The sequence below is a fragment of the Malaclemys terrapin genome, chromosome 10 (assembly GCF_027887155.1).
Source record: "Malaclemys terrapin pileata isolate rMalTer1 chromosome 10, rMalTer1.hap1, whole genome shotgun sequence".
In the NCBI taxonomy this organism is placed as follows: Eukaryota; Metazoa; Chordata; order Testudines; family Emydidae; genus Malaclemys; species Malaclemys terrapin.
Genome location: NC_071514.1, coordinates 21057532 through 21076985, shown reverse-complemented (window position 1 = coordinate 21076985; position 19454 = coordinate 21057532). Strand labels below are relative to the sequence as shown.

At 44.1% G+C, this 19454-nt stretch overlaps 1 protein-coding gene across 11 annotated transcripts in view; it reads left to right on the top strand.

Annotated features, from left to right (window-relative positions):
* SEMA6D (semaphorin 6D) overlaps window positions 1-19454 on the top strand; it is a 302415-nt gene that overhangs the window by 250850 nt on the left and 32111 nt on the right. For 9 of the 11 annotated variants that reach the window (XM_054041570.1, XM_054041566.1, XM_054041568.1 and 6 more), the window contains exon 1: window positions 14880-15285. The exons of 1 other annotated variant lie outside the window; for it this stretch is intronic. The gene's annotated coding sequence lies outside the window, so the exon portion shown is untranslated. Of the gene's footprint in view, window positions 1-14879; window positions 15286-15585; window positions 15668-19454 lie in introns of those variants that run through there. One more of the 11 variants, XM_054041561.1, reaches the window with a different exon arrangement.

Sequence of the window (19454 nt, the reverse complement as noted above, 5' to 3'; positions counted from 1 at the left end):
AACAGCTTTCTAACCATAAAGATAGTTAAGTACTGGAACAAGTTACCAAGGGAGGTTGTGGAATCCCCATCACTCAAGGTTTTAAGATCGGATTAGTGGAACACCTGTCAGGGGTGGTCTAGGTATACTTGGCCCTGCCTCAGCGCAGGGGGATGAACTAGATGACCTCTCAGGATCTCTTTCAGCCCTACATTTCTATGATATTGAGTGAAGACAAGAGAGAAAGAGCTGCAGAAGATGAAGCAAACTTGTGCAATTAAAGGAGCAGGAGTCTGGCAGTGCCAAAACTCAAGGTTGCCCTTGTGTTTGCCTCCTAGATGATACACTGGCATTATAATACTGATGCCAAGGCTTAAGTGTGTGGTTTATATTGTGTGTATTAATTCACCTTCTGTAAGTGGAAATTTTTATCCTGGACTCATATTAACTTGAAGAGCACAGAATAGAGAAAATTAAATCTTTCATGGATAGTTCCACTGTGGCTATTCAATGGAAAGATTTTTGCAGGCGAATATTGAAATACACCAAAGAGAACACTGATGTTCACTCAAAACCAGAAATATTTTTTCAAGCAAAGTGGCATGTCAGATAAGACCAGCAGTGTTGAAAAATAATTAAGAGGATCCACCTATATTCCCAAAATAAAATGCTATAGGCTAAGGTCTGATATTGACATGTTAAGGGGCATAATACTAAATGTGAACAAGTGAATATTGCCAAAGGCAAAAATCTCATGTCATTACTGATTACATGTGTGCTATAAACGTTATTATGTGTTGGAGGGATAAGAATAAATATCATCTTGATCATCTATGTCCAAAGCTACACCTAGAGTGATAGGTTTAGCGAAGTGACTAAACTCAATTGGTCAGGAATACCTGGAGGAACATGGAAAAGCCTTTTCTTAGAGTTTAAACAGATATAAACTAACACACAGTTTATTCTTCTGTCTTTAGTCAGCAATTTTTTAGGTATACTACATACATCAAATGTTATCGAATTTGTGGTATTTACTGCCCTTGATGCATAGGGAGTTATATAAGGTTTTCACACACATAAAAAACTTGACACTTCTTAATGTAATGCTAAAAAACCCTCCAAATACTATACAATACCATCAGCTGTTGTCAGTGGATTCACCTTTGTGTGGGATTTGAAAATTGTTATATGAAGCCAAGCTGATTCATGTTGGATTTTGTGGACTCTGGCCTGAGTAATATGATACTATTCCACAGATACACTGAGCAACCAGTGAGCAGTTGCCTCATCCATTATCTTCAGCAATGTTTCCCAAACTTGGGACGCCACTTGTGTAGGGAAAGCCCCTGGCGGCCGGGCCGGTTTGTTTACCTGCTGTGTCCGCAGGTCCGGCCGATCGCGGCTCCCACTGGCTGCGGTTTGCTGCTCCAGGCCAATGGGAGCTGCTGGAAGTGGCGCGGGCCGAGGGACATACATTGTTGAGCTGTTTAGTACTATCTATGAAACTTGTGTTACTGCTAAAGTTCTAAGAGAATATTTGATCTACCTTAAAGAAAAATCAACACTATAAATATCAATATAGTAAATATCTCACCTTTGAACATTTTTAATGATAGGTAGCAATGTAGCTTTTGAGACAGTATATAAAGCATTGAAGTGTGATGCTGATGAAGTCAAAACATGGTAAAATTATAGTTCATCCCCATGTTTTATTTTCTTTTAATTTAACCATAAACAAAAAGGAATAATGAAATGTTTTCAGTGCCAATCCGGCCATTGGAGTTGCAGGCCTCCATGCAATGGCAGGGGTCTGGCCACACAGAATCAGGTGCAGGATCAGGGCTTTTGGAGAGAAAAGGCATTTTGTGTAATGCAGATGTTGCTACATGTAATTAAATGTATCCTGTTATACTCCTTGTAATTTTGTTTGCAGATACACACCACAAATATAAATCTAGTACAAAGATTTCTTTTCATCCAACTATGTCCGATTTTACTACCAACGGGGGAAACTGTAGGCGAATGTTGGTGACTGCAAGTGTGTACTTTATATTTGTATGACAAATGAAAATTAGGAAAGTAAAATTGCAGATGTTGCTGAAGACTTTCCATTAGTCTTGGAAACATGCCATTAAATTTAATTAATGTATTCCACTGTTTTTGCCCTAAATGTTTGAAACAAACTCTCTCTGTCAAATGATAGGCAATGTTATGTACCAAACTAAGAAGCTAATCACTATAAAATTAAAGAGATCTTCCGCTTTATTTTCATGTTTCTTGTAGACATTGCATTATAGTGAGCCTTGTGAAGTCTGCCACTAACAGCACAGCTAAAACATTCAGAAACACCTATCATTCTCAGTGCATGATATTTAATCATTCTCTTAGTTATTTCCATTTATTTCAAAAACTAAAAAAAAAAATGAATTGGACACTAACACCCTCTGAGACAGGTCATGTGAGCTACAGTCAGGGGTTAACTCAGGTCTTACAAAGACCTGTCAAAAGAAGCAAACAATAAAGGCTTCCCCTACCCATGTACTTAAACTGAGAGTTCAAAAAAGGCTTCTAGTGGCCCAGATCTCTTTAAAAATTAATAAATGATTGCTCTGTTGCAGCCAAAGTTCAGGATCTTAACAGAGTGGATTTCTTCCCACCTAGTCTGCCCATACCATATTCTATTCTGTTTAGGTTCTCTTACTACATTTATCATCATTGTTGTTGAGCCTGACCCGCAAGGGTGTGGCTACTTCAAAGCCCTTGGAGCTGCTTCTTACAGGGCCTGATTCTGCTCATTCAAATAAATGGGAGCTTCAATGTTGACTTCAAGGGCTGTTCTTGGAGCATGAAGAGAATGATATAATTCACCACAGCTGGAGCTGGCCGCACTTCATTCAGCTGGGTCCCTGACAGTGCCTGCACTGAGAGCATGCAGCTGGACTTCTTTCCTCATGGAGAGAGTAAACCCTCTCTCTGCCAGCCACTGGATGGGGCCTATACATCCTGTCACACTTGGTTTATTTACAGGGTGGTTCTTTTTAAATGATTAGGAATTATGTAGTTTTTACCACTGCAGCTTTCTTTGCAAGGGAATGCCAAGACAGAACATTTCTTGAAAGAATGTTTGCTTTGCACTTCATTTAAAATCAAAAAGTTCAAGGGGAAAAGGTGTTTGTAAAAGCTATTTTGCCAGCTTCTATACACTTTTTTAAAAAGGCTCAATGTTGTGACTAGTGCTGGGGTATGCTAGGGCCTTGCTATGTTCACTGTTTGAATTGATTTTATTCTCTTTGACTTCTAAGCACGCAGACTTCACTTTAGGCACTGGGCAATAATTAAAATATACAATACAAAGAATTTACAAACAACAGACCAGAGCCTTACTCCATCTTTACTGAGGCAATCTTCACTCTGCAGACAGCTATGAGGGTCCTAGAAATTCCTTGCCCTGCACCACCCGGCAAGTAGCAGAATCCTTCTTGTTAGTCACTGACTGAGCAGGGGAGTAGGACAGAAAATAGGCCAAGTGCAACACCAAATATCTGTGGTTCTCTTTTATTATATTAATTGTTACTACCACATTGCATCTGCCCCCATTGAGTGGATTGGGGGTGTAGAGACAGACGCGAGGCTGAGCAAGCGAATACCAAACAGAGGAGCACAGAAACAGCAAGCCCGTCATCCTGCCCCAGGGGCTCTGTGTCCTGCCTCATCTCCCCCAGCAGCAGCATTGGCTCCAGTCTGTGACACTTACTACTATATTACATCTGCCTGCATCGAGTGGATTGGGGATGTAGAGACAGATTGGAGGCTGAGAGTGGATTTCAAGATTATCATTTTAAAATCCCAATATATGGCTCTCCTGCATGCTGCACACACTCCAAGCTTTCAGTGGCCGTTTTGGGTGTGTAAGGAATGTGAGATTGGACCCCCTGTTGCACTTTTGTCATTTATATTTCTAGATAGTGTAAGTGTATTCAGACATTGCTGCAATACGGTTGCCAAGCTGGGGTGATGGTAGAAATCCCTCCATGTTAGAAGAAAATTATCCCCATGTCTTTGAGATGACAGGTATGTCACCTAAGGCTGCCACACATCTGGAGACACAAGGCAGGCTAGAAAAATAGAAAACAGGAGAACAATGATTTTAAAGTGAGAGTTTGACAGTCAGAAGCATTTTAAGAAAAACTTTCAACACAACCATCATGAAGGTGCTAAAAATGTTACAGGTCTATTAGGCATATTTTAGAAAACTGTAATTGCTTAAAAATCTCTCCCATAATTTTTCTTGAGCAGTAGTACACTGGGAGTTATTACAGAAAATGTGAGGAAATACCATTTTTAATGTTGTGGAGAACTATGGTAATGTACAATGTGGATTGGATATTATTTAGCGATAAAACTGTGATCTCTACCTTTATGCTTGCTGTCTGTCGGTGCTGTACTTGTTATAAATACTTGTTTCCCAGCATCCATATAACCCAGAAGTCTTATAATAGCAATTTGTGTGTCTAGTTTATTGCTGTAAATCACAAATGGAAGTAGTCCTCTTATAACTTACATTATTGGAAATCCAGGACTCAAGGAACAAAAATGGCTGGCCAACTTGTAATGCTCTGCCTGTCAAGCAGAGGAATTTGAATCCTAGTCTTATATTCCCCAATCCAACAGGAGCTGGGAGCAGTGAATAGGCAGCACACTCAAGTCTGAGCATAGAGCAGCTCCACTCTGGCAGATTAAAGCCTGGTGTTAATGTGTTCCAAAGGGAGGTCTGAACAGTCAGCCACTAACAGGATGGTGGCTGTGATGTGGATTCACAGGGACAGGAGGCTAAAGCAAGGGAACCGAAAGGTTCCTCAAGTATCCATCAGGCATATTAAACCCCTTTTAATTTTGTATAAGGAAATGGTAGGACTTGAACACCTGGTAATTATCAGCTACAGGCTGTAGGTCCATACCCCTGTACCAATGATGAGAGAAGAAATATCTCCGTTTGGGCTTCCTATTTTCAGCATGTATTCTTTTAAAAATCCAGAGAAAGGCTTCAAGAAGAGGGTTCTTTAATAATTAGTGCAGATGAAAAAACCATTTTTCCTTGAAGAGCTCTGCATGTATTCATGTGGTGCTCAATATACATGTCTGTGACTGGTTTCAGAGTAACAGCCATGTTAGTCTGTATCTGCAAAAAGAACAGGAGTACTTGGGGCACCTTAGAGACTAACAAATTTATTAGAGCATAAGCTTTCTGTGACTATCAGCCCTGCCCCCTAGTACCACTCCCCAGTGTGATATTGACTGGGGCTAATGCTGCATGAAACCAAGAGCTGCATGAAAATAATGTTTTGTGGATATCGGTATAAACTAGTATCAGTACAAACTATTATTTACCGCTGCTTTGGGGGTTTGGGAATTAGTCACTAAATATCACCTTAAATCTAAAATTGTCAGCCCCAATTACAAGCAGTCATAATAACTACAATCTATTTCATTTTTTTATCTTTGTTTATTATAGTAGTGTAAGTCATAATGTATCTGTTCATTTTGCAAGGATGATTCAAAGGCAGTTAATACAATAAGAACTGTGCACATCTTCACGGTAATTAATTACATCTCTAATAGTTCTGTACAGTAGGGAGATGCCTTTTAACTCCATTGAAATGCATTGGATTAGGAGAGTTTACTGAAGGAAAATAATAGAAAACATGGTAAATATTTTTGTTAAATCATAGTGACTGTGATGATTTAATCATTAGCAAATCCTAACATTATTGTGATTTCACCATGGCACCATAAGTGACACCCCTATTCTGACAAAAAATGCAATTGGTCCTTAAATGAGCACAAGACATCAAACACCAGTTTTACGTCTTATCCAAAGGACATCATCTTGCTGTGGCAATGTGCTGCGATGCTGGTTCAGCACTGACTCATGTGGCAGATTGACACCTCCTGAATTACCCACACCATTTCCCACAGTATGCAGGTGTTCCTTAGAGTCGCACCTTTCAAGCAAACCTTGCTAAGCTTATGAGCTCTGTGATTGGTATCCCAAATATACAAATTAGCAAGAATGATGTACAGTTCCACTTTCTAACCAGCCACCAATACGTTGCAGTAGCGATTTCCATATCAAATTTTAGATCCCGTTTTAATGAATTATACACAAATTCATCTCTGGTTGTGAGCCCACTGACGTTACCGGAGTGGAGTGGAACCTGACTTCTGCTTTTTCTTCCTCAGTTAGCATTAAATAGCAATAAACAGTTAGCAATAAACATCTGGGACTCAACATAACAATTTAAATTAAGTTAACATAGTTAGTTTAACGAAAAATATCTTTGTATTAATAGTATTTTAATGACGCAAAAAGCTCAACTTGCAAAGCATTGCTATAATAGACTGTCATTGTTTTATCAGCATACACGCTATGGATATTTTGGCCCCAAATTTAACATACTTTATAAATTGTATAACAATAGTGATGATGCTTATCTCTATAAAGCACTTTGATGATGAAAAGTGCTTTAGAAGACATAAAACTATGAATCTGCAAGATGCCCCTGTGAGATACTGAGTGAACACTATTATTTCTGTTTTGTAGCCAGGGAAACTAAGTCAAAGAGATTAAGGCCCAGATCCAGTGGAAGCTAAGCATCTAATACCGTTGAGGATCTGGGCCTAACTCACTTCTTCAGGATCTGAGTGGAAATCACTGTCAGGCCTAGGATTAGAATTCAGGCACCCCTGGCTCTCAGTCCTGTTTTCAGACCATTTGATTGTATCTTTTTACTACCAGATTCCACTGATGTGTTTCTTTTACAACTCAATCATTCTAGAGGTAATTAACACCTAAAAGTCTTGTTTCTTTTAATTCCATTAATGTATTTGCAAAAAGAAATATGTTGGCAGAATCCAAAGGTTCAGAGTTACAATGAGGAACAAGTATTAGGATAAAGCAAAGTTAAGGATTAGATATCTTGACAATGCTCCTTTTATTACGCACACTATTGACACAATAGTGATCTGATGAGGATTTAAGGAGCTTTTCTGCACATGTTACTGATGGTTTATCATGTCAATAGGATCCTGCATATGTTTGTGTTAAAACCAATCACTGTATAATTCCCTTACTGAATTGTGCATTTACAATAAATGTGCATAGTTAAAATCCTTATTTAAAGTGGTTACTACGCATGCACAACAGCAGGTTTCAGACTTTAATAAAGCACTGTATTTAATATTTTAAAATAAACCTAAGATTCTAGTCTACATTGTGTACCAAAATCCTCCAAAATGCCATGTGTTAAACTGAAATCTCTTTTAAAATTATATGAGCATTCTCTGATTGGTCTCCCATGCTGACATCTGGAATGTTAACAGCCAGATTGTGAGTGGGGAAACAGATCACAAGGAGTCTTCCTCCCCCTTTGCTCACCTGAGTTGGGGAGCATGCAGACAGCACAAGGCTAGTGCTGGTGGGTGTGCTAGACTTCCCATGGAACCTACTGCTGCGGTAATCCTAAATTTCAGTGCTAGGTAAATTTTTAAGGCTCAATTACAAAACCCTTGAAGAATGAGGTTCAGTATGAAAATACTGGTATGCCCTCATGGACTGCAGTTTTACTAGTAAGAACTGCTGTAGGACATGCAGAGAACAGGCAGACTTACCCCATGCCCAGTTTTATTTTTTTGGCATGGGCAGCCTGCATATAGGAGTATGAAAGTTCTGTAAAATGAGAGAATAGAGGCTCTGTGCAGAATATATGCTTCTGAGTATAAAGACTGCAGAGATATTTAGTGACCTGAATCCTTCTCTGTGATGCAGTCACATTGCACACTATAAGCTTTCTCTGCCCTCAGGTTTGCAACTTGATTCCTAATCAAGCCAACAGTCACCATCCCAGCACCTTCAGTCAGTGTGAAAATTTTAATGCCTGCAGCATAGAGTTGTTCCCTCAAAGCAGAAAATAAAGAATGTCCTTACACCTCTAAACAGGCAAAAGCTTCTGGGTCACAAAATAGCTATGCTGAATGTCTGCTGTAAAGAAGCCTGCAATGATGTAGCTTTCAGCCTGTCGCCACCAGAGAACATCAGAGTGAAACAGACAAAGGATTGATTTGCCAGAAATGGCCTATTCTCATGACTGAGAGTTTTTTGGAACAGTCACTGAAGAGAATTTACTGTGGGCCAAATCCTATAGTCTTTACTTAATTTACTTGGTTCTCAATATGCAAAACTCCCACTGTGAAGGCAATGTGAGTTTTGGCTGAGTACAGACTTGCAGGATCAGCCCAGCATATTTCTTCAGTGTAAATAGCACCTACTCACAAGTTCTGTGAGGGAAAAAAAAATAGGGGAAGGGCAGTTCAGCAACAACCCGCAGGGTATTTACTGTTGTTCAGTTTCACAAGTTTAGGTGCACCAGTTGGGGTATGGGGTTCAGAGTGGTAGCCGTTGTGACAGTGTACCCCATAAGGCTTTATGGGGGGGGTGCTTATAAATGTATGTATGACATAAGTTTTGTGCTGCCTGTGCCATGTAACATATCTCTGTAAAGTTATGGTCTACTATATCTATTCATCCTATTTGTACACATATATCATTTTCTACTTGAGGTTAAGAATATGGGCTGTATACTTGCTTGGTTTCTAAGGGTATGTCTACACTTACCGGAGGGTCCGGCGGCAGGCAATCGATGTTCTGGGATCGATTTATCGCGTCTGGTTAAGACGCGATAAATCGATCCTGGATCGATCCCAGAAGTGCTCACCGTCGATGCCGGTACTCCAGCTCGGCGAGAGGAGTACGCGACATCGACGGGGGAGCCTCCCTGCCGCGTCTGGACCCGCGGTAAGTTCGGACTAAAGTACTTCGAATTCAGCTACGTTATTAACGTAGCTGAATTTGCATACCTTAGTCCGAAGTGGGGGCTTAGTGGGGACCAGGCCTAAGGCCTTGGCTACACTTGCAAGTTGCAGCGCTGTAAAGCCACCCCCAGAACTGTAACTCACTCCCCGTCCACACTGGCAAGGCATTTGCAGCACTGTATCTCCGTGGTTGCAGCGCTGCAGGTACTCCACCTCCCCAAGAGGAATAGCGAGTGCAGCGCTGCCGTTGCGGTGCCAGTGTGGCCGCCCAATGCGCTGTGAATGGCCTCCAGAATTATTCAGCAGTATCCCACAATGCCTGTTCTGGCCACTCTGGTCATCAGTTCAAACTCTACTGCCCTGGCCTCAAGTAACCAACCATGTGACCCACCCTTTACATTCCCCGGGAATTTTAAAAATCCCCTTCCTGTTTGCTCAGCCCGGCGTGGCGTGGAGTGCTGTCAGCGAATCTTTCCAGGTGACCATGCCTCCACGCGCCAAGCGAGCCGCTGGACCTCATCAGTGTTTGGGGGGAGGAAGCTGTACAGTCCCAGCTGCGCTCCAGCCATAGAAATTACGATACCTTCAGGAAGGTATCAAAGGACATGATGGAAAGGGGCCATGACCGGGACCCCCTGCAGTGCAGGATTAAAGTGAAGGAGCTGCGGAGTGCCTACCGCAAAGCCCGCGACGCAAACGGCCGCTCGGGTGCTCCCCCCGCGACCTGCCAATTTTACAAAGAGCTGGATGCGATACTTGGGGTTAACCCCACCTCCACTCCGAGCACCACCATGGACACTTCAGAGCCGGGAGTGAGGGCGGGGGGGAGAAGAAGAGGAGGAGGAAAATGGGAGTGAGGGTGGTGGGCCAGATGGAGACACCCCGGAATCCCTGGAGCCATGCAGCCAAAAGCTCTTCTCAAGCCAGGAAGAAGATAGCCAATTGCAGCGGCCGGTACTTGGTGGAGGACAAACAGAAGAGCAGGTTCCTGGTAAGCGTTTTTTTTTTTTTTTTCGGGAAGGAATTTTTTCGGTGCGGGCTCTTTGGGAGAGGAGGGTTAGGCATGCATGCCTAGATGCGGAATAGTGCATTGATGTGGTTTATCACATCACGGTAATCGGTCTTGGTAATCTCCTCGAATGTCTCATCCAGAATGTGTGCAATGCGCTTGTGCAGGTTTACTGGGAGAGCCACCGTGGTCCTTGTCCCAGCCAGGCTAATGTGTCCACGCCACTGTGCCGCAAGGGGCAGGGGGACCATTGCTGCACACAAGCTGCATATGGGCCAGTGCGGAAGCCGCATTGCAGTAGAAGACCCTCCCTTGCTTCCCAGGTCACCCTCAGCAGCGAGATATCGTCCAGGATGAACTCCTGTGGAAAATGTTGGGACAGTGTTCAGTGTAGGTGCCCCCTGAAGCTGTTGGCTCTCCCCAAGGCACAGAAACCCAGAGGACAGTGCAGCCCTGAAACAATCAGTCCCCCTTACTCACTATTTTGAGGCTCCCGTGGGATATGTGTGCTCTGTTTCGGATGGGAAAATTATGCTATCATGTAGACCCTGTGTGTTTTCTACTCCTTAAGTGCGGGGGGAATCATTACTCTGTCTGGTATAAACAATGCTGCCTCTGTTAAATGTTGCATTTTGCCTATACAGCTGCATCAACCTTGAGACCTCAGCCGTCCCTCTTATCGCCTGCTCAGAGATTGCAAAGACTCAGGAAGAGGCCGCGAAAAAGCAAAGAAGACATGCTGCAAGAAGTGATGCAGCAATCTATTAAAGAGAATGAGAAAGCACAGAACTGGAGGGAGAGAGAAAGCAGGATCTGCCAGGAAAATGCAGCGCACCGGCGGCAAAGCACCGTGCACCGGCAGCAAAACACTGATAGGCTCATAAGCATCCTGGAGCGCCAAGCAGATGCTATCCAGGAGCTGGTAGCCATGCAGAAAGAGGAGCAGTACCGCAAATGCCACCCCCCCTACAGCCCTTGTTCCAAAACTCTTTCCGTTGTGCCCCACTGTCATCTCCAACCCACTTTCCCCAACTTCCGTGTTCTTCACGCCACTTGCTGCCTCCAACACCAGTATCTTCACCACCCAGCCCTGAAAACCACGATCTTACCCTCTGCACTCAACCCCCATGACCATGCAGCGTAGCTGTCCTGAAGTGCAGCACTCACTGCACAGCACAGCAGACAGGACATATGCGAATCTGTGATTGTACTGTTCCCCACTCCACCCCCTTGTTTCTTTTCAATAAATAATTTTTTTTCTTTTCAATAAATGGATTCTTTGGCTTTGAAAACATTCTTTATTATTGCATAAAGTAAAAGACTCCTTAGCCCAGGAAATAAACAGGCACTGCAAGTCTGCTTGTCTGCTTAGCAAACACTGATTCCTAAAGATTGGAACTACTGCACTTCCCTCCCGTGCAGAGCACCAGATATCACTGCTGGTTTTCAACCTCAAATTGCTCCCTCAAGGCATCCCTAATCCTTGCAGCCCCGCGCGGGGCCCCTCTAATAGCCCTGCTCTCTGGCTGTGCAAATTCAGCCTCCAAGTGTTGAACCTCAGCGGTCCATGCCTGAGTGAAGCTTTCACCCTTCCCTTCACAAATATTATGGAGGGCACAGCACGTGGATATAACCGCGGGGATGCTGTTTTCGGCCAAGTCCAGCTTCCCATACAGAGATCACCAGCGGGCCTTTAAACGGCCAAAGGCACACTCCACCGTCATTCGGCACCGGCTCAGCCTATAGTTGAACTGTTCCTTGCTGCTGTCAAGGCTCCCTGTGTAGGGTTTCATGAGCCACGGCATTAACGGGTAAGCAGGATCTCCAAGGATCACAATGGGCATTTCAACTTCCCCTACCGTGATCTTCCGCTCTGGGGAAAAAAGTCCCGGCCTGCATCTTCCTGAACAGCCAAGTGTTCCGAAAGATGCGTGCGTCATGCACCTTTCCGGGCTAGCCTGTGTTAATGTCAATGAAATGCCCACGGTGATCCACAAGTGCCTGGAGAACCTTAGAGAAATACCCCTTCCGATTAACGTACTCGGATCCTAGGTGGGGTGGTGCCAGAATAGGAATGTGCGTCCCATCTATCGCCCCTCCACAATTAGGGAACCCCATTTGTGCAAAGCCATCAACTATTTCCTGCACGTTACCCAGAGTCACGGTTCTTCTGAGTAGGATGCGATTAATAGCCTTGCAAACCTGCATCAACATGATTCCAACGGTCGACTTTCCCACTCCAAACTCGTTTGCGACCGACCGGTAGCTGTCTGGAGTTGCCAGCTTCCAGACTGCAATAGCCACCCACTTCTCCACTGGCAGGGCAGCTCTCAATCTCGTGTCCTTGCACCGCAGGGTGGGGGCGAGCTCCTCACACAGTCACATGAAAGTGGCTTTTCTCATCCGAAAGTTCTGCAGCCACGGCTTGTCATCCCAGACTTCCATGACGATGTGATCCCACCACTCGGTGCTTGTTTCCCGAGCCCAAAAGCGGCGTTCCACGGTGCTGAGCATGTTCGTGAATGCCACAAGCAATTTCATGTCATACGCGTTACGCGGCTCGATAGCATCGTCGGACTCCTCACCCTCGCTCTCACTGTCACTTTGGATCTTAAGGAATAGTTTGACAGCCAAACGTGACGTGCTGGCGAGACTCGTCAGCATACACCTCAGCAGTTCGGGCTCCATTTCCCGCAGACAGATCGCGCTGCACAGAAACCATTGAAAGATGGCGCCAAAGGTGGACGGAAACAAAGGGATTTCTGGGATGCAAAACGATGCATCCCGGGGCGTTGGGACAGGACCCAGAATGCCCCACACCTACGTCCCCTTCCCACAACACATGGCGCCAGAATGGGAAGAGGTGCTCTGTGGGATAGCTGCCCATACTGCACCGCTCCCAATAGCACTGCAATTGCTGCAAATGTGGCCACGACAGTGCGCTGGGCAGCTGTCAGTGTGGACAGACTGCAGCGCTTTCCCTACTCAGCTGCACGAAGTCAGGTTTAACTCACAGTGCTGTACATCTGCAAGTGTAGCCAAGGCCTATGTAAGCTTTGTGAGACATTTGGTCAGCTTCTTTAGGAAGGAATTCGCAAGGCTAAGTACCTGATCAGGAAGCACTTGGGGAACAGCGCATCTTGGAATGCTCCAATCCACATAAGAAGTCTTCCTGGAGACATACAAGATACCCTGTGGACAATGGCTTCAGCCTGTAAAGACTGAGTCATGCAGGGACATGTGACTTGCCCAGGTGACTCCAGAACTCCATCTTGGAGCTGGACTTTGCATAGGAGTGAGGATAGTGGGGTCTCCACCCACAAGAGAAAGTCTATTTAAATCTGTGGGAGAGCCCTCCATTTGGTCTTCAGCTGGCTAAAGAAGGAGCCTCTGCACCCCCCAGAATACTGGAAGGAAACTGGAAAAAAAAGGACAGTAACTACAGGGGGAGTGAGTGATTGCTGGACACAGGCTAAAAGGAGATTAGCCTGTAAAAGGGAGCATTCTGGAACTGGTGAGGATCTTATCTGTATTCAATGTTTGATTAGACATAGATTTGTGCATTTCATATTGCTTGGTGACTTACTTTGTTCTTTTAGAGTAGCAGCCGTGTTAGTCTGTATCCGCAAAAAGAACAGGAGTACTTGTGGCACCTTAGAGACTAATAAATTTATTAGAGCATAAGCTTTCGTGGACTACAGCCCACTTCTTCTTTGTTCTGTCTGTTACAACTTGGAACCACTTAAATCCTACTTTCTGTATTTAATAAAATCACTTTTTACTTAGTAATGAACTCAGAGTATGTATTAATACCTGGGGGAGGAAACAACTGTGCATATCTATCAGTGTTATAGAGGGCGAACAATTTATGAGTTTACTCTGCATAAGGTTTATACAGGGTAAAATGGCTTCATCGGGGTTTAGACCCCATTGGGAATTGGGCATCTGAGTGCTAAAGACAAACACACTTCTGTGAGCTGTTTTCAGGTAAACCTGCAGCTTTGGGGCAAGTAATTCCGACCCTGGGTCTGTGTTGGAGCAGACGGGAGTGTCTGGCTCAGCAAGACAGGGTGCTGGAGTCCTGAGCTGGGGAGCAGGGGTAGTCTTGGCACATCAGTTGGCAGCTCCCAAGGGGGTTTCTGTGATCCAACCCGTCACAGCCGTGTAAGTCTGTTTCAGCAAAAACAAAGAGGAGTCCTTGTGGCACCTTAAGAGACTAACAAATTTATTTGGGCATAAGCTTTCGTGGGCTAGAACCCACTTCATCAGATTCATGAAGTGAAAAATACAGGAGCAGGTTCTAAAGCTTGACTAACTCTAATGATTTCCCAGTGACAAGCTGTGAATTATTTTAAAGATGAAATTCTGTTTTCCCACCATAAAAGAGAGCACAGATGATAAAGTTTGGTGTGCAATCATTTTTTTCTTTTCTTTTCTTTCTTTTTTTCCCAAGGAGCCCCCAAAGTCTTTCATGCCATTTTAGGCTTTAAGTGATTCATAGTCCATCTGAAAATTAATAAATAATAGCTGACTCCTGGAATTAATTTCTAAGATTAAAACCTTTGTTTCTGAATATATGACTTTTTTTCTGCTGATGATGGGCTACTTAAAATGATGTCACTTCAAGGACATCTCTTTTTTTCTCCCTTTCTCCTCCTCTTTCACTGTAAAACTGACTTTCATTAGTCTGCAAAATTATACTGGACTGAATGGCTTTCCTTCAAAGTAGACATAAGAGTGCCTGTGTGTACACACACACACAGATAAAATGCTGTTTGATTGCCTCTTCCCAGCTGTTTCCCTTAGAGGTTCTAAAGTGGTGGTGTGATGGGGAGGCAAGAAATTGCCTGACCAAGAAAAACTAAGGCTGAACTTTGCTGAAAGACTGTGCATGCAGATCCTTTTGGCAGCAGTTGTTTGTCCTCAGGATGTCTGAAATAAGCCCTGCATAATAAAGGCGGGGGGGGGGGAGAGACGAAAGCGGGAGAGAGCAGGCTCCTTCATGACCGCTGCACACAGCTAGCCAGTGTGGCTTAGGTGCTTGGAGCTGGTGTAGCAGCTCCTGGGAGGTGGGAGGCTGAAGAGGAGGAGAGGCCACTGAAGGGTCACCCAGCGCTGGGGGCCTCAGCAACAGCAGCCAGTGAGGGCGATGAGCCCAAGCCTGCCTGCCTCTCGGAGCCTCGGGGGGTGGGACCCTAGGCTCCAGCCGCCTGATTGTTGGGAGGGCAGGAGCCTCTCTTGATGGATTGACTGGAGATGGATCGAATTACACCATTTGCTGTGCTCGCGTTTGTTTTGCTCCCGGTTTGTCCCGGCGCTTCTAGAGCTGGCGAGTTTAAGGATTACGCTGGAGCAGCCCGAAGCTAGCCTCCGGATTTGGGTTTTGCTGTAGCGCTCTCCCAGGCTTGCTTTCCTCCTTCCCTTATGAGGTAAGAGCTTCATTTGCAACCCTTAGCGCTGGCAGACCTGAGGCTGAGTCGCGGCGGCAGCCGGATCTAGTGCCTTCGCTGGCTGCACAGTGCCCAGGCTAGTTTTGCAGTGCGCATTGCCAGGCTGGCGTGTAAGGGACAAAAATAGTCTGAGCAAAGGTTATTTTTACTTGCTTGTTGCCGACTCTGCGTGACTGGGGAGGAGGAAGGGGGCGAGGAGGAGACAGGAGAGAGGGTACAAACTTCCCAGCGTTTGCAGGGACGGTGCCAATCCCTTCCCCGTTTGCACGGTGATTGCATTTGCGTTAGAGGCTGCGTCCCCGGGCTGCGACGCGCAAGTTGGTCTCAGGAGCCTACTGGTGTTTATTTTGGGCAAAGGTAGGTGGGTCCGAGGCCGGCGGGGAGGTGCCGTCTAGAGGCCATTGGGACTGGTCAGGGCTGGGCCCTCCGGACAGCTGCGGGGTGTGCTGGGGAGGGTTTGTTTTGAACGCCTCCCGCGGCTGTGCCAGCCCGCGCTGCCCGTAGTGGGATGGGGAAGCCTGGCAGGCAGCCATCCTGCCGTGGGGACCCTGGAGCTCCCCGGCTCCAGCTGCCCGTAATCCCAGCCTCGCCCGCTGCACAGCCACGGGGGGAGCAGCGCGCTGGGACGGGGGCAGAAATAGGAACTACCTGTTACTCCTGCCGCGGTGCCCCACCGCATGGTTCCCCCACCGCTCCCCAGCACTACCTCGCGTGTCCTGCCAATGCCAGGCAGCCTGCGCTGCCCCTGGCGCCGCCGCTCCTGCTCCCCTCCCTGGGCACTTTAAGTGCCTTTGAGGTTTCCTGCGAATTAACCAGCCGCTCTTGAATTCAGGAGAGCACGGGGTGCAGAACAATGTGTGTGTGTGCTGAGAGCCATTGAACCAACCTGTAAACCCCGGAGATAATGGGACCCACGTCAAGCCAGGGGGTGCAGGAGCACCCACCAACCCTAGTTCCAGTCCCTATGGGAGAGCAGGCTGCGAGCTTCCTGACTGAATGGGGCATGCAGCGCCAGTGAGCCCTGAACGTGCTGCCTGCCTGGGAAATTCCTCTGCGTGGCAGCTCCAGTCTGCTGCTCCCGTCGGAGCCGGATCAGGCTCCTCTGTCCCCCGTTAGAAATGATTTATTGGATAATCTTGGCCGAACCTTCGTGGTTCCTCCAGTAGTCGGTACTAGTCACGCGTTGGGAGCCAGAGGGAGCTATATTTCAAGCTACCATCAATTATGGATGGAAACAAATAAGAGAGTCAATTCTGCATTATCCCTTTGCAATGGCAGGGATATCTTAACCCTTTCACCCCGCTCGCCTGATGACAGCAATGTTTTGTTGATGTGTAAAGTGGCGAAACTTTGTTTCGGCTCTGCAGCAACTGGTACAGCAGCTTATACAGAGTAATTAGAAATGGGTTGCAGCTGCCTTTATTATTTATAAAACCTGGATAGAAATGAAAGGGTGCACAGCTATTTCTAGGTGGAGATTATTCCTGTGTTTTAAAAGGGATCTTTTTCAAATGCCCTGTCGTGTTTTGTATTTTATGTCTCTTCTATATAAACATATCGTATGGCTGGAAAATGCAATTAAATGCTTTAAGCTTCTGAATTTCATTAATTCAAAACACTGTAGTTCCAAGTGTGTATGAATATAGCACTCCAGTAAGGTAGAGGACATAGAGGTTCTCTGGTCTCCAAATTGTTTAATAGTGTTGGTCAAATTCTGCTAGTTTAGGTCTATGAGAAACCTCTAAGTGTATAAAATAGCCATATACACACCCACATATATGCAGACGAATGTACTTACTCAGGCATGTGTCAGCAGTAATGTGACTGTTCGTAATGTCTACAGATGTAGTACTTACTATGCAATCTGTATTCTAGTTTATATGTACGCCCCACACAAGCCCAGCGAACAATATAGAGAATTTGCAGCAAAGAACTGTCACTGAAAAATTAATCGTCTTTGACTTACCTAAAATCCATGACATTTTGCTTAGTTATTTTCAGGGGGGAAACATGTCTGTACTAGAATAACTTTAGCTCTGCATTAAGTTATTAGTGTTCCAAAGAAGCATAAAAGTCTTTTAGTAATGGCATTAATTCTGCCTTCTTCTAAGTGTTGTTGTCTTGGTGGAATTTCTTCCTAATTCTTCAGAGACTTTTTAATACTTGTGTATCACTCTCATGAAAATCCTTTTATTGAGGATTTTTCCAAGATTCCTTCTTCATATTCTTGAGAAGTCTGGAAGCTCACTATGAGGCTCTACTAGCTTTGTAGTGGCAAAAGGCTTTTATTCGGCTTTATTCATGCCATAAAAATCTATCCACCTCAAATGTGTATGTATCTAATTCAGTAAATTAAGCTGTATACAATCATGTTTAATGTAGTGAGTGACAGGCATATTCTGTTATGTTGGCAGATATTGTATAAACATTTACTCTGGCTTGGACAAATAGAAATTGCCAGATGAGCCCTGTGATTTTTTTCTCTATATAATCATAAACTTTAACATTTTTTATAGGAACTAATATACTCAGCTGTTTTAAAAATGGAAAGAAAGAGTTTGCATTAGGAATTTACTATCATTTTTAAATTAAGTAGATTGAATTTGTTTTCAAAGGATAGCCAAAACGGTAACCCAGAGGCTTTAAATTGGGTTGTTTAACAGGCTGCTCACTTTCATCTGCATCTTTAGTTACATTGAACTCCCATTCTCCTTCATATCCTGCAGTCTGTCACTATCTCTGTTCATTTCTGCTAGGGATGCAACAAAGATATCATCATCATCTAAACATGCTTTGTGTGATGCAGGAGGGTGTGCTAGGAATACAGTGACCAGCCTTGTCACAGCTCCACAAGCCAGCTGTGTGGCTGCATTTGTTTCAATCATTGATGCCCTTTTAGCTGGACCATCTAACATTTCTGCCTCTTTTGTATGGGTGATTTGTTATGAGTGTGGCAGCAAACACTTTAGCTCTTGGAACTGCTAGAACTTTGATCTAGTCTTATGAAGTTCACACATTTAGAGAGAATGCTTAATTATGTGTCCAATTCACTGTGTCTAAATAGGTTCGAGTTCAGATATGTACCATCAAATGAGATACAGGCTGGTAAAGAAATAGTAGTAAAAAATCACTTAAAAATCTTAAACTACAAGGCTCCATGTAGATATGACTAATTGTCACAACTGCTGGTCTGATTACATACATGTTTTAAATTACTGCACTTAACACAGGAATGGGTCTTGCTCACATTGAAGGCAATAGGAGTTTTGCCATTGGCTTCAATAGAAGTAGGCTAAGGCCCCCTTTTTATATACATATTGAAAATGGCTTGGTTACTCTTCTTTCTGAAAAACAAACAAAAAATCTCCAGTAAGAAATCACATGAAGAGCATGTGTGGATATGGCCAGTTCTTACCATGCATGTTATAGTGAGTAAAATGATAAAAGGTAGCTTTGCTTCAATGTTTGTCTTTGCTTCGTAAGACCAAGGAAATACTTGCATTATTTGTTTATTGCACACTGGTCGCTAATATTGTCCAACAAACATTTTCGTTTTTTTGCTTTGACTAATAAATACAGGGGATGGGGGGGGGGGGGAATGCCCTATTTCTTGCTTAGCAACTAAATAAGAAAATAAGAGGGTGATCACATACTATAATTCCAGTAAGAAATGTAAACATATATCCTGCAATTGGATAAATTAAAAATTTGTTCCAGGAACAGTTAAGGAAAAGATGGAAGGCATAATATTTGCATTGGGTAATACAAGCAGTCCTATATGTAATTAAAATGGTTCAAATGTTGATCTAATCAAAACTGCTGTTAGAACAGATTATCTCTGTTTATGCATCAGATAAGCTTGCTGCAGTTACAGTTAAAATCAGTCTAAGCCATTTTATTAAGTTGTTACTTGTTCTGTGAATAGCTGCCAGCTTCAAGTTCAAGTTCTCATGTCACTGAAAGAAATGTTCAGTGAAAATCATATTGCTAGCCTTATGATGCTGTTTTCAATAGCTGAGTGTGTTGTCTGCCTTAGTCCACTTTCCCTTGTCATGCCTTGACAGTAAATATAGTACAGCTAATAACAAAAGTTGATTCAGTTTATTCAAACAAGAAAACTGTTAAATTGTCTAACTTCCAAAGGCAAA